The 15,138-nt window shown below is 40.5% G+C and overlaps 1 protein-coding gene across 2 annotated transcripts in view; it reads right to left on the bottom strand.

Moving 5' to 3' along the window:
• LOC124619940 (ATP-binding cassette subfamily G member 4-like) overlaps window positions 1–15,138 on the bottom strand; it is a 481,958-nt gene that overhangs the window by 239,374 nt on the left and 227,446 nt on the right. The window lies entirely within an intron of this gene.

Below are 15,138 nucleotides of genomic sequence, written 5' to 3'. Positions count from 1 at the left end.
TTCGTAAAACAATCACTAGAGCAATATTTTAAGATATTTTATTAGTATTACATTTCTTAGTTACGTCGACAATGGCACCTTAGTACACTGCACCCTTCTTATGTTCTGTGCTATGTGGTTATTATCTGTGTTGTACTCTTTGTCTATGTGTGCAAGTGGGTAGACAGCGAAAGATAGTGCGTGGGTTCTATATCCGTATACTGCAGAGAAATCCTGTACAAAACTCAACAGTTAAGGTCAGAGATCCGGACACACGATCATAAGAAATGAAGAAATGCGCTTACACGTCAACTGGAGATATCTGGCAGCGCAGACAGTAGCTCGCTCCTTCCGAAAACAATTCCACAGGTTTTACTAATTCACTATCTCACTAGTCTAATAATAACAATAATTCAGTCGGAGATGGGTTTACCAGCAAAAGCAGCAACGCCTTAAGGAGTACATTGACCGGGTCTGTGCCGCCATCGGTAGTGTGTATAAACCTTATACAGCAGTTTAGAATGATCATAGCTTTGTGGTTGTCTACTGTATGAATGTGGGAACTGTTATGGTTTATTTCCATTCACATTGGATTTTTCTTTGCTTGCATGGACTTGCTTTGCTTTTTTGAACATGCATCAAAAAAGCTTCATACTGGTTCCTAGAGCTTTTCTACTGTGGTTTTCCTATAGTGCTGCTTGCACTCCACCTTAGTATTATCGATCGTCAGTAAAAATAAAAATATGCCTAAGAGATTAACCTACGCCACGGGAACTTATTTCTAGGAAGCCAAGTAACCAGCCGGTGCGTGGTGTTGTAGCTGTTGACCTGGAGAGGTACCGCTTCTGCCTGCGTTTGCCGCGGTACCTGGTAATCCATCAGGTTGAAGACGTCAGCGAGGTAGACTGCTGCGTCAGACACGCTGACGCACGTGCCCGCAGCACACGTGCGGCAGCGGGTACTGGGTAGAGGTCTGCGACCCCTGAGAACTGCCGCCGCACCGGGACGCATCCAAACGACTGATTGTCCTCTGACCTCCCGCCTGGACGACAGCGAAACGCCATATAGAACTGTTCAGCCTTGTTCCGCACAGTTCACGATAATCACAGTCTCGCACAGCCATTACCTTTACTGAGCCCAACTGTTACATCACGCTGCAAGGGTCTTACCTCTTACGATAAATATATTGACCCTCCAGAGATTGAACATACACTGTAATATGGGAAATAGCTACGTAATAATTTTTCTTGTAAGACGATTGTGATACGACATGAGGCATGGAGCTTCTGCGGTATAGTATGGATATGGTTTTGTTGTATAATTATTTATTTTTACATTGTAAGTTTTTCCTAGCTTCTTCAGTAACAGCAGGGATGGACTGCCGGGTGCAGAGTATTTCCACCGTGTTTGCAAGCAGCGCCACTGCTCAACGCGGAAGCCGACACACGTTTATAGTTCCAAGAGCGCTATACGCTATTGACTGCTGTCCTGTAGTACAGAAATTTTACATTAATACTAAGAACCCAGTTTCTCCTAACTATTAGTGTAGCCCATCCCTACTGCCAGTCGCTTTTACTCAGGACTTAGGACGAGGAGCAGAGTAGCTGAGAAGCTTTTTCTTCTTGTGTCTATAAAAGTGCCACTGCCAACAAATAGCACCTCATTATTACCGTTGTTAACATACTTACTTGTTTTCTCTTTTCTTTAAGCAGTCAGGAAAAGCAGAGGTGAAACTGTACCTAGAAACGAAAGAAAAGACAGTTGTTAGTGCAGAATACAAAAGGGGTCGTTAGATTATACAACAAATTTTATAGTTAATAAATATAGCACAATGTGAAGTTAAATACACAATAACTTCAAATATACAGGGTGGTACAAAAAGGCACGGCCAAACTTTCAGGAAACATTCCTCACACACAAAGAAAGAAAATATGTTATGTGGACATGTGTCCGGAAACGCTTACTTTCCATGTTAGAGCTCATTTTATTACTTCTCTTCAAATCACATTAATCATGGAATGGAAACACACAGCAACAGAACATACCAGCGTGACTTCAAACACTTTGTTACAGGAAATGTTCAAAATGTCCTCCGTTAGCGAGGATACATGCATCCACCCTCCGTCGCATGGAATCTCTGATGCACTGATGCAGCCCTGGAGAATGGCGTATTGTATCACAACCGTCCACAATACGAGCACGAAGAGTCTTTACATTTGGTACCGGGTTGCGTAGACAAGAGCTTTCAAATGCCCCCATAAATGAAAGTCAAGAGGGTTGAGGTCAGGAGAGCGTGGAGGCCATGGAATTGGTCCGCCTCTACCAATCCATCGGTCACCAAATCTGTTGTTGATAAGCGTACGAACACTTCGACTGAAATGTGCAGGAGCTCCATCGTGCATGAACCACATGTTGTGTCGTACCTGTAAAGGCACATGTTCTAGCAGCACATGTAGAGTATCCCGTATGAAATTATGATAACATGCTCCATTGAGCGTAGGTGGAAGAACATGGGGCCCAATCAAGACATCACCAACAATGCCTGCCCAAACGTTCACAGAAAATCTGTGTTGATGACGTGATTGCACAACTGCGTGCGGATTCTCGTCAGCCCACGCATGCTGATTGTGAAAATTTACAATTTGATCACGTTGGAATGAAGCCTCATCCGTAAAGAGAACATTTACACTGAAATGAGAATTGACGCATTGTTGGATGAACCATTCGCAGTAGTGTACCCGTGGAAGCCAATCAGCTGCTGATAGTGCCTGCACACGCTGTACATGGTACGGAAACAACTGGTTCTCCCGTAGCACTCTCCATACAGTGACGTGGCCAACGCTACCTTGTACAGCAGCAACTTTTCTGACTCTGACATTAGAGTTATCGTCAACTGCACGAAGAATTGCCCCGTCCATTGCAGGTGTCCTCGTCGTTCTAGGTCTTCCCCAGTCGCGAGTCATAGGCTGGAATGTTCCGTGCTTCCTAAGTCGCCGATCAATTGCTTCGAACGTCTTCCTGTTGGGACACCTTCGGTCTGGAAATCTGTCTCGATACAAACATACCGCGCCACGGCTATTTCCCCGTGCTAATCCATACATCAAATGGGCTTCTGCCAACTCCGCATTTGTAAACATTGCACTGACTGCAAAACCACGTTCGTGATGAACACTAACCTTTTGATGCTACTTACTGATGTGCTTGATGCTAGTAGTGTAGAGCAATGAGTCGCATGTCAACACAAGCACCGAAGTCAACATTACCTTCCTTCAATTGGGCCAACTGGCGGTGAATCGAGGAAGTACAGTACATACTTACGAAACTAAAATGAGCTCTAACATGGAAATTAAGCGTTTCCGGACACATGTCCACATAACATCTTTTCTTTATTTGTGTGTGAGGAATGTTTCCTGACAGTTTGGCCGTACCTTTTTGTAACACCCTGTATAAACTTACTACCTGCGTTGTGTTTGTGTACAATCGAAATCACTTCTTGCTCAACTTTAACTTTAGGGAAAAAATTTTGGAGCTAAGGTGGCGTAAACTGAGTGCTTCCAGACGAGAAACTAGTGGTATAAATGAATATTAAGTTATTTGTTGGCGCATAAATTAGACCTTATAGCAATGATATAAGCTCATTACAGCTGTTCAAGATGAGGAATGACTAGCAGTACAAAAAAGAAAAGACACAGTACTTACAAGTCACGTATAAAATAAATATCAAGCGATATAACTTTACTCACGAAATTTTAAAATAGAAAACATAGAAGGCAAGCCACTATGGGTTGTTCACACATGTCGAGCTGCCGTAGCATCAGACTGAGGCGCCCGCGTTAGGAATTGTGGGCAGGTGAGCATTACACCGAAGTGCCATCTGGTAGCCGCAAATACAAGCAGGCTGCTTAACATTCAAAACATAGCCAGACGAATATTATAATGAACATTATTTAATACATGAAGTAAAAGGCAATATTTTATCTGACAGCAGCAAACATGGTAATAATTTGTCTACACAAGAGATTAGAAGTACAGTTTAAAGGCCGGAAACACCATTAAAGATTTACAAAGGGAGCCGAATAACTTAATGGTTTAATTTTAGCAAAGAAGTTTCTCAAATTGTACTTCTGAAGTACTGAAATTGGGGTGAACGGAAACGCGGACCACGGAAAAACTGAAAGTTGAGTAATAGCAACATAAAAAAGCTATACTGTATTTTCAGAAGGTGGTGCACTACAGCTCGCAAACATTTGAAGAACGTTATGATTTAATACCAAGGGCTGATGATAAAATTTCTTTATTTAAGCAGTTTTGGTCCACAGAGCATCATCAGGTTCATAAAAGAGTTTACAACATCATACTAGGCGATAAAAAATCAATGACGTCAGTTACCTAAACCCATGATTCGCCACTGTTGTCACACAGTAATGTAAATTACATCGTCAGTCATAAAATGTGTCAAACAGTGTATTAGCTATATCAACAGTCGAACCGAGGCCCTGAGGTATCGATACTTACCCTTGAATCCTTGATAGAGAGAGAGAGAGAGAGAGAGAGAGAGAGAGAGAGAGAGAGAGAGAGAGGGGGGGGGGGGGGGGAGAGAGAGAGAGAGGAGAGAGACAGTCTATTTTCAGCAGTTTTAAACAGATAATGCAAGTGCTAAACACTGTTATTATTTTCATTAGAGATAACAGTTTTCAAAAATTTGGAACCTGATATGTCAAATTTCAGAACGCATATAAAATAAATCTTACTTAAACTTCCCATTCTTCTTCCTTACAGTCATTTAAAAACAGTACTTTATTCAGTCGTTTCGTTGATAATCTGTTACGTGAGTTTGTCATCGTGCTACTCGACTTTCAAAATAAACGCTAGGATGGCGCTGGTGTCGGAATTTTCAGTTACTCGTTAGCTGTATTATGCAACTGGAGGAATAAAAGTGCCGTGTCATCCCATTTCTCCCACAGTGATGAGACAGTTGTTGCCAAATGAAAGCTCATTCCATCTTTTTGATGAGTACAGAAAACAAGCGAGGGCTCCATCGTTTTTGCTTCTGTTTGCACCGGGCGCCAACGTCATTAGCAAGAGTAGTTGCCGATAAACGCGTTGTTGTAGATATTGCATTAGTGCAATCTCCAGGATATTGAAAATGGGATAAATGATTACTAGGTTCATTCGATACGATACCTGTTATAAAGCACTCATATGGCTAAACGTATCTAACAAAAAAGAATCGCCATCGAGGTGAAAGTATTCTGTATCAAGAAGTATACTACACTACTGGCCATTAAAACTGCTACACCAAGAAGAACTGCAGATGATAAACGGGTATTAATTGGACAAATATATTATACTAGAACTGACGTTTGATTACATTTACACGCAATTTGGGTGCATAGATCCTGAGAAATCAGTATCCAGAACAACCACCTCTGGCCGTAATAACGGCCTTGATACGCCTGGGCATTGAGTCAAACACAGCTTGGATGGCGTGTACTGGTACAGCTGCCAATGCAGCTTCAACACGATACCACAGTTCATCAAGTGTAGTGACCGGCGTATTGTGACGAGCCAGTTGCTCGGTCACCATTGACCAGACGTTTTCAATTGGTGAGAGATCTGGAGAATGTGCTGGCCAGGGCAGCAGTCGAACATTTTCTGTATCCAAAAAGACCCGTACAAGAACTGCAACATGCGGTCGTGCATTATCCTGCTGAAATGTAGGATTTCGCAGGGATCGAATGAAGGGTAGAGCCACGGGTCATAACACATCTGAAATGCAACGTCCACTGTTCAAAGTGCCGTCAATGCGAACAAGAGATGACCGAGACGTGTAACCAATGACACCACGCCGGGTGATACGCCAATATGGCGATGACGAATACACGCTTCCAATGTGCGTTCACCGCGATGTCGCCAGACACGGATGCGACCATCATGATGCTGTAAACAGAACCTGGATTCATCCGAAAAAATGACGTTTTGCCATTCGTGCACCCAGGTTCGTCGTTGAGTACACCATCGCATGCGCTCCTGTCTATGATGCAGCGTCAAGGGTAACCGCAGCCATGGTCTCCGAGCTGAGAGTCCATGCTGATGCAAACGACGTCGAACTGTTCGTGCAGATGGTTGTTGTCTTGCAAACGTCCCCATCTGTTGGCTCAGGGATCGAGACGTGGCTGCACGATCCGTTACAGCCATGCGGATAAGATGCCTGTCATCTCGACTGTTAGTGATACGAGGCCATTGGGATCCAGCACGGCGTTCCGTACTACCCTCCTGAACCCACCGATTCCATATTCTGCCAACAGTCATTGGATCGCGACCAACGCGAGCAGCAATGTCGCGATACGAAAAACCGCAATCGCGATAGGCTACAATCCGACCTTTATCAAAGTCGGAAACGTGATGGTACGCATTTCTCCTCCTTACACGAGGCATCACAACAACGTTTCACCAGGCAACGCCGGTCAACTGCTGTCTGTGTATGAGTAATCGGTTGGAAACTTTGCTCATGTCAGCACGTTGTAGGCGTCGGCACCGGTGCCAACCTTGTGTGAATGCTCTGAAAATCTTATCATTTGCATATCACAGCATCCTCTTCCAGTTGGTTAAATTTCACGTCTGTAGCACGTCATCTTCGTGGTGTATCAATTTTAATGGCCAGTAGTGTATTACGATGCCAAGGAGTACCTATATACTTCTTCCATGTCACTGTTCTCGCCACTGAGCAACCTTCAGACCACAAGCCGCTTCTATCCGCGTCACCTCAGCCGCAGACCAGCAGTTCTGTTGTGTCTGCACGCATGATATTCGCAACACTCAGCTTGAGGCCTCGATCTTGGACAACATAATACCCTGCCTACCGATCTCTGAAATGGACTTATACTCTATCTTTGCCAGTCACTGAAGACTTGTATGTTCCAGTACGTTCGAAAGATAGCAGTGTAACGTCACCTCCTCTAGTGGAACTTCCCACGTAGTTTATTGCTGCGTGTTTACTGAGTTCAATAAATTCGGCCTGCGCCGATATAACAGCTACCACAATCTCTTTGTTGATATGGCAGGTCTTCGATTACATTATTTTTGGAGCAGATGCTATCAGCAGACCAGCCATATCCCTGACAGGACTCCAGATAACCATAAGTGTTTCTCCTCCTCTCCCAGTACCTCCCCTTCCTGCCCACTCAGGTACAGCATACGGAAAGTACACATGGTATACGGCGGTTGTGTACTACTGCCTTATTTATGTACTGCAGTCACGCTAACAGTTGTTCACCGTCCCGACTCCATAGAGTCATTTTTACTTTGCGCAAATAAAAAACCTGCTTGTAAACTCTTCAGTGAAGGAATCGGTGTGGGCTACAGATGCGTAGTTGCGGACACGTGTCTGGAAGCAGAACGTTGCGTCGGAGAGAATGACGTGAAGTAATTAGTGTGATACGGAACAATGAATTTAAAGAGCCTTGTCATATTATAATGGTGTATGATTAAACATCAAATTCTGTTTCCGATTGCAGAAAACGGAATCGGAGGCGAACGCTGTATTGGTTCGAGTGTGCGAAACAACAGCCGTCAGAATAAAATGATTTTATTACAGATGGAACTCTATAGAGAGACACAGTCTCTAAAACAAGTGTGACGTAAGACAACACTGTCTAGATGCGTCAAATGCTGGCATCGAAGCAGCGTCTATCTGCTTCGTTGGTGATCGATGAAAAATGATGGTTACTAGGGGCTATGTTTACATCATTATAACAAGAGATATGAGTAACTGGACGATCCGTTTTATATGTGTCAACAAGACCACTGAAAACTAAATGGAAAGTAATTCATATCTGTTCGAGATCCACCTCAATTCCAGTTCGACCCGCAGCAGGGTAGGAGGAATGACTGAGGAAGAATATTTGTAAACAGCATTTGGAAAAGTAGCAGCATAATCACAAGAACCGCTGTCGTCGACATGCCACTTACGCATGAAACGTGGGTCTACTGTTACCCCATAGCCTCAAAAGTAGAGTCAAAAGATGGGATGCTGAAAGTTTAAGTACAGCAGAAAGAGCGATGACAAATATTTTAGAGGCTTAATGGTTCGATCACGATCGACTATTTAGAAAGGGTAATAAACGGAATGGTATTCGGTATGAAACAGTGTAGAACATTACCATTGTGATATGAAGCAGAAGCGACTGAGACTGACATGCAACAAAATGTGCTTTTTTATTTATTTGATTTCGGTGATGTCCACCGTTTCATTTTCTACACATCTACGTACGAAACATGGTACACAATATACATACATGTACACAAATTGGAATACATGTAAAATAATTTATGTCTAAATACATACACTGTATTAATACCCAGTGCTCTCGTATCTTGATACCTGAGTCTTTTATTTAGCTGATTATCATGTAATAGACCGTTATAACTGAAACGTCCCCTTACAACAATTATACATGACTGTGCTTAAACTGACACACAATATTTTGTTAGCGCAACGCAATCTGACTTTCAAAATTCCCTACAAAAGAATGGCCCTGACTAACATTAAACTATACCTTTCACAAATCACTTACCTCACAAAAATCTTCGCTGCTCAAGCTACTGCAATACAGCGAGCGCCACTACTGCCAGCTAAATAAAAGATTCAAACTATGGAAGGCACTAACTACTGATAGGGATAGTTAGCAAATGAAAGATATTAATAGAGAACAAACAATGTATTTACCTTGATATCATCATATATAAATATAGCAGTTCATGACAAATTTCAAAACTCCGCCATCTCTCTCCCCACATCCTCCACTGCTGGCGGCTCACCTCCAACTGCGCAACGCTACGCGCTGTTCACAGCCAGCTGCCTAACACTACAATGGCGAGTATTACAACAATGCAAAGCAGCCACAGACTGCACACAGCACAGCCAGTGATTTTCATACAGAGGTGGCGTCACCAATAAAAAAGCCTAAACAGCCTACTTACATAGTTACCAATAAAAAAACCTAAACAGCCTACTTACATAGCCCCCATGCTCCCCACAAAAAATTTTACAAATTGTATTGGGCAGTGGCCAATACAGATTTGAAAAAAATTTTTCATAATTAGAATAACAAAGAAATCAAATGCACACACTTATTGATACAATGTTGGTCAAAAGCTAAAATTTTCTCACAGTCCATAAAGACAGTCCTCATCATTCGTCACAGTAAAATTGCAGTGTTTTTCTCAAAGTCTGAGCAGTAAAGGAAAATGCACACAGAAGTAGTGGATTTCCATGCAATCTTGAAGAAGTAGTGTTGTCCTTCCAACGGAACGACAGTGCTGACTCTTGACATGCATACAGGTAATGGGCCACAACAGAGTAAACCCACAGCAGAGTCAGTCGACGTTTTGAAGAATATTGGTAGTTAGGTCATCACAGAGCAGACCCACTGGAGTCCTGGTAGAGATTGTGGTATTGGTGGGCCACCAGAGGTGCAGACCCACTGCAGTCCTTGTAGAAATAATGGCATGGTGGGTCATCAAAGATACAGACCCACTGTAGTCCTTGTAGAGATGATGGTATTGGTGGGTCATCAAAGATGCAGACCCACTGTAGTCCTTGTAGAGATAATGGTACTGGTGGGTCATCAAAGATGCAGACCCACTGTAGTCCTTGGAGAGATAGCCAGCAGCCATCTGTTGTGACTGTGCAGGTGCACAATCACCGTTGAAGAGTCTTGCGGATAATATAGCAAGTTCATAAACCACCACTTGTGCACTCACAAAGTTTTTGAAATTGTCCTTAGAACCAGCAATGCTGTTATCCAGTCCCTTGCCGAATCATTAACACACGTGCAAACACTATCAGTCCCTACTTCTCACATATTGTCCATGTACTATGACCAACAGAAACGTGTGCAGTGAAATGTAACTAACAAGTTAATAATATCATGAACTGGTGACAATTACAATTTTATAACATAAGAATACAATAACAAAGGTACAAAACACATCATTAAAAACATAATAATACAGATAACGTTTGTAGTAATAGGGGCTTTACAAAAGAATAGAAATAAACATATACATCAGTGGAATTATGACATGAGTTCATACATAAAAGATCACAATAACTTTTGAAACACCAACTTCACACATGAGCATTAAATAGAACGGAATTAATAATGTCTAACATCTTTACAAAGTAAATAACATATTATTAATTCCAATTATATTCGAGGATAACAGTATTCCTCATCATAGTTCATGTAGCTGAGTATGAGAAAAATTCTACAACATAAGTCTTATGAGGTAAACATATAAAGACAGGAAGAACATATATACACAAGGGTACCCAAACACATAGTGGGATAACACAAAAGGAAAGGACAGGGTTTGTTTCATTGCAGTATTTTGCAAACAAAACTTTCTTTGCTTCTTGGAGATCTCCCTTCATTCATCATTATTCCCAAAAGTCCTATCTAAGCCTGCCTTCTGTATTTTGTTCACATCCTCTGTCAAAAATAGTTTTTCTCCCTGCTTTCTGTATTCTGTTCACATCCTCTGTCAATAATAGTTTTTCTCCACTGTACAGTATCCTTTTTATTTTGCCAGACCATTTTCTGATAGCTTCTCAATGCATTTCTTATAAATTTATAATAGTTAGTTTCTTATATAGTCTACTCCTCTTAAGCTAACTTAAATCTACTGAGCTCAGATGCTAAACTAAGGGACGAGGCAATGCAGCAGCACATAACAAATTAACACAAACAGCAATGCAAAAAAATTGAAAATTGCAAAGCAAGCTACAGTAAATCTAAATCAACAGAAAAAAATGCAAAATTACAACTAATATGAGCCAATGTGCAGCAACAAGAAAAGCTTAACAGAGTAATACAAAGTTAAATTTAGCAGCACTATGCCTGGCAAACAGCAGTAACTTATACCTAAACATGACATAGCTCAAGCAGAAAAAATATTACAGTAAAAACAACAATGCAGATAAGGGAAATGTATATTCACATCTTAATATCTATGTAATTAAAGTGGTGCACCACAAGAAGTTATTCTACCAAAAAGTTACCAATTAATTGAAAAGAAAATTATGAATGCATTTCCTGTGAAGGTAAATGTCATTTTGTGCTCCCTCATTTTTTTAAAAAAATTATTATTTACTCGATCTGTAGACAGAAAATATTTATATTAGTACATCTATAAAATTTTATTTTAACCAATGCTGCAGTGCAGCTAGAAACTAGATATCAAATGAAATAAGCAACTATGTACAAAGCAAAGCATAAGAACATCGTTCAATAGTCATGTGGCATTTCATAAGTAGTAAAAAAATCTCTCATCTAGAAAGACAGTAGTCATAGTCAGGTGTGTAGACAAACTATTTCTTGTCATTTCATTAGGCATTTCAGTAAATATCAGAAAGTACGATATGTTTCCAAGTAATCAGCGTGTCGGATTTGCGATGCTTTCTCTAAAGGAATGACAATGGCCAGGATAATGGATTCCCTTTTTTTTTCTTCCTGTGCTCTGAAAGGCACACGCTAATGGCTTTTTCTCCAGGCGTCTGACACAGCTGGGTGCCCACGACGCATTACGTGCAGGTGGTCACTTAATTTTCTTACGGAAATATTTATGACAACAGTTTCCGCTACAGTGGCAGTCTCATATAAAAAATTTCACAGGTCGAGAATTTGCGTTACAAATGTGTAGAAACAAAATCTTGTAAATATAACAGCGTCCAAAAAAAAAATTCGTCAGCATTGTGATACAGTCACACATTTACACACATTTCATAACTCTTAAAGTACGATTCTTGGTTTCCAACATACTTCTTATTCCTCATATACGGTAGCATCATCTTATTGATCATAAACATATCTCAACAGCATACTACACATTGTCATCGTAATAATAACATCATAACACCTCAGTCAAATCTCAAAAACGTAGTAGCTTTCTGCAATAATTTCAAAACCTAAAAAAATTCTCTGCTCATTTCAATAGTGTCATCTACCTCAAACGTACTTTAAAATCATGCTCCCTTACCAAATACATCATTCAAAGCTCTCATAGTATCACAATGATTCCAAAAAAATATGAACAGTTTACAAAGTACAGACAAAATACAGTTTCATAAGTGTGAAGTTATCCAACTGTGTAATTACGTAAACATCTGTCACTGATGTAGTAAAAAAATGTTTATCTCTCAGTTAAATGATCAGATAGCTGTGTAATTTGTGTGTTAGAGTAATATGGTACCGATGTGTAAAGTTGTATAAGCAAATATCATATTAGCTAGGGTTCCTTGTGGTTACCACACACATGGTACACAAAGTAAGCGTGTACCCCCCTGAGGATTAATGTAATTATACCCTCAGGTGTTACAGATTACACCAATGGAACGAAATATATCACGGAAAACTTTCTTTGTAATTCAAAAATCTTTAAAAATAAATGTTTTAAGTATAAAATTGATCACTCAAATACGTGTACTGTAGCGCTAAACTGTACGTCTTGTAACATAATCTCTGTGGAAGTGTCGTAGTTATCGTCCTCCGAAAGCTAAGTTCTGCAGAAGTCAATGTACTTACCTCATGATAAACAAAAGTGAAATGCTTTGCGTATAGATATCGTAGTTATTATGCTTATTGGCGTGATGAAGAAAGTACTGTACAGTAACGTATTGTTGTGCCACGAAAAAGGCTGTCTCATTGTTGCTATACCACAAAAGTTACTACTAAAACATGTTTTCCTTTCCAGAAGAATTCAGAAAACTGTGCAGATATAAAAAAGATACACCGCAAAAGCAACATTGTAAATTGTCACTCATTAGTAGTGTCGTGATAAAAATCGTGTAGCTGTCACATAAACTAACCACTGTGTCATCTGGTATCTCTCTGAAAGTACTTTAAATCCAGAATATATTTTCAAGTAAACCAAAATGTTGCATTAAAATCTCATTAGCAGTACTGGTAAATGTTCTAAGTATGTAAGCCTTATAGTCGTTCCATAATCGTGCAACTAACAAGCAAGAATGTACACACACAATAACACTGTGACGTCTGTTCACTATAACAATGCATTCGTCATTTCTGTTTCAATAAGTTCTCTTGGTTCTTGACTGGATATTTAACTTCAAACATTGTTGCATGTTAACAGTTTCTTAAGTCTGACAAGCATACTAGTAATGTGAAGTGAAAAGTTTTATGGCAATGACAAAGTTAAAAAGCAGATTATCTTTCAATAAACGGTTTCACATGTGAAATGTGGTGTAAACCTTTGCTCTTCCTAGTATCCAGAGTTTCAACTTTAACGTAATTATCATGCGGTATACGTCGGTGAGGAGTGCTAAAATTTTTCTCAAGGTTAGCGTCTATGTTATTTTTCTCTGAGCCAGCCGGCGCAGGTTGCTGCTTGCGGTGCGAGTCATTGTCTGTCTCTTTGTTGGCGCGCGCCGTTATTGGGATTAGAAGACCTAGCTTCTACAATTTCACGTTGCCGAAAGTGCCCTGCTCTGTTTGAATCCCGCCAGTTCTGATGAAATTCACGTCTGTCGTTTTGTCGGTAGTTTACATAGTTTCTTTCTTGTCGGTCACGTGGTGGAGAATTTCTCCCTGAATCGTAACTGCGCGCTGAACTGTTGTGTCTGAAGTTATTCTTTCTCCCTTGATAATAATTATTTTGGTTCCCATATTGTCTGTTTCTCTGACTGTCTCTGTGATAGTCACTACCGCAGAGAGGTGATCTTTCCCTCTAATTATTACTACTCTGCCAACGGTTGTAGTACGGGTGGTGTCTATTCTGGTCACGATTTGCATTGTAAGAATAGACCTGTCGTGTCCAGTTATTACTTCTTTCATCGCGGAATTGCGACGGATGTGACCTGTAATTGTTGTGTTCCTGGTTTCGCGTTCCGCGATTGTCAGTGTCAATTTCTAATTCTTGTAAGAGTCCCTGAAATGCTTCAATGTCGTCTTTGCAACGTCCTGCCAAAATAATATGTCGCAAATGTTCAGGCAGTTTGATTAAGCAAATGCGGATGAGTTCTGAGGGGCTGTATGGGTTTGAAAGATATTGATTCTTATGCAACATGTCTTCAAAATATTTGACAAGACTGGAAAATTCAGATTGTTCGAAATGTTTCATCATTATGATGCCATGTTTTACTCGGTCTTGTGTGGCTTGAGACCAATATGCTGAGAGGAAGGCATGGTAAAACTCTCCTTCACTGTGGCAATCGTGAATTACCGATCGCATTCTTACAGCTGGTTCATTCTCCAAGTAGCCACACATAAATTCTAATCTGTGTTCTAACGACCAGTTGGGAGGAAAACAATGCGAGAATTGATGGAGCCACGCTTGTGGATGAATGTCGTTGCCAGAATTCTTAAATGTTTTGAATTTACGTGTAGTAATGAACAGCTTATAGTCAAAATCATCATGTCGGCGAGTCGCATATCGGTCATTGTTAGGTCGTGTCGGCCGTTCCATCTCAAAATTCGGTGCACATTGCCAATTTCTTTCATGACTTCCGAAATGCCCTGTGTTATTATTTTGTGGCTGTTCTGTATTTCTGTGTCCCTCTTCCCGTATTGGGGCGCGAGTATCCTCTGAAATACGTAATTCTTGTATTACCTGTGTCAGCTGATCTTGTACTTCCCGGATTTCTCTTTTGTACTGTGTATTGATTTGATTTTGATTCTGTTTGAATTTTCTAATTTGTTCATACTCTTCTGTGTCAGTGAAGGCTACAGGTCTTGTGTCATTCAGATCATCATCTACCTTTGTAGATAAGTTAGTAACCTGACCCGAAAGTTCGGCTACTTTCTCCGATAGTGAACACATTTCCTCAGTGTGTTTTTCTGAACCAAGTTTCAGAGTGTCCATTTGTGTTGAAATCGAATCTACTGTGTCCTTTAAGTTTTCCTGAGTTTTTGCAAGTTGCTTAACCGAATCGGTAGATGCAACTGAGTCAATTTTAGCCCACAAGGTCACATGATTTTCATGAACAATGGTTTGCAGTTCTTTTATGGCTGCTTCGTGATACTGTAATGCATTTTCATGCCGCGAAAAAATAGGTTGAAAATGCTCACAAATTTGTGTTTTTACGTCATTACAGACTTTTTGACATTTCGATTCAATGTTATGTAACTCAGTAGTTAA

The sequence above is a fragment of the Schistocerca americana genome, chromosome 6 (assembly GCF_021461395.2).
Source record: "Schistocerca americana isolate TAMUIC-IGC-003095 chromosome 6, iqSchAmer2.1, whole genome shotgun sequence".
Lineage (NCBI taxonomy): Eukaryota > Metazoa > Arthropoda > Insecta > Orthoptera > Acrididae > Schistocerca > Schistocerca americana.
This window is presented reverse-complemented; position numbering and strand designations above follow the sequence as displayed.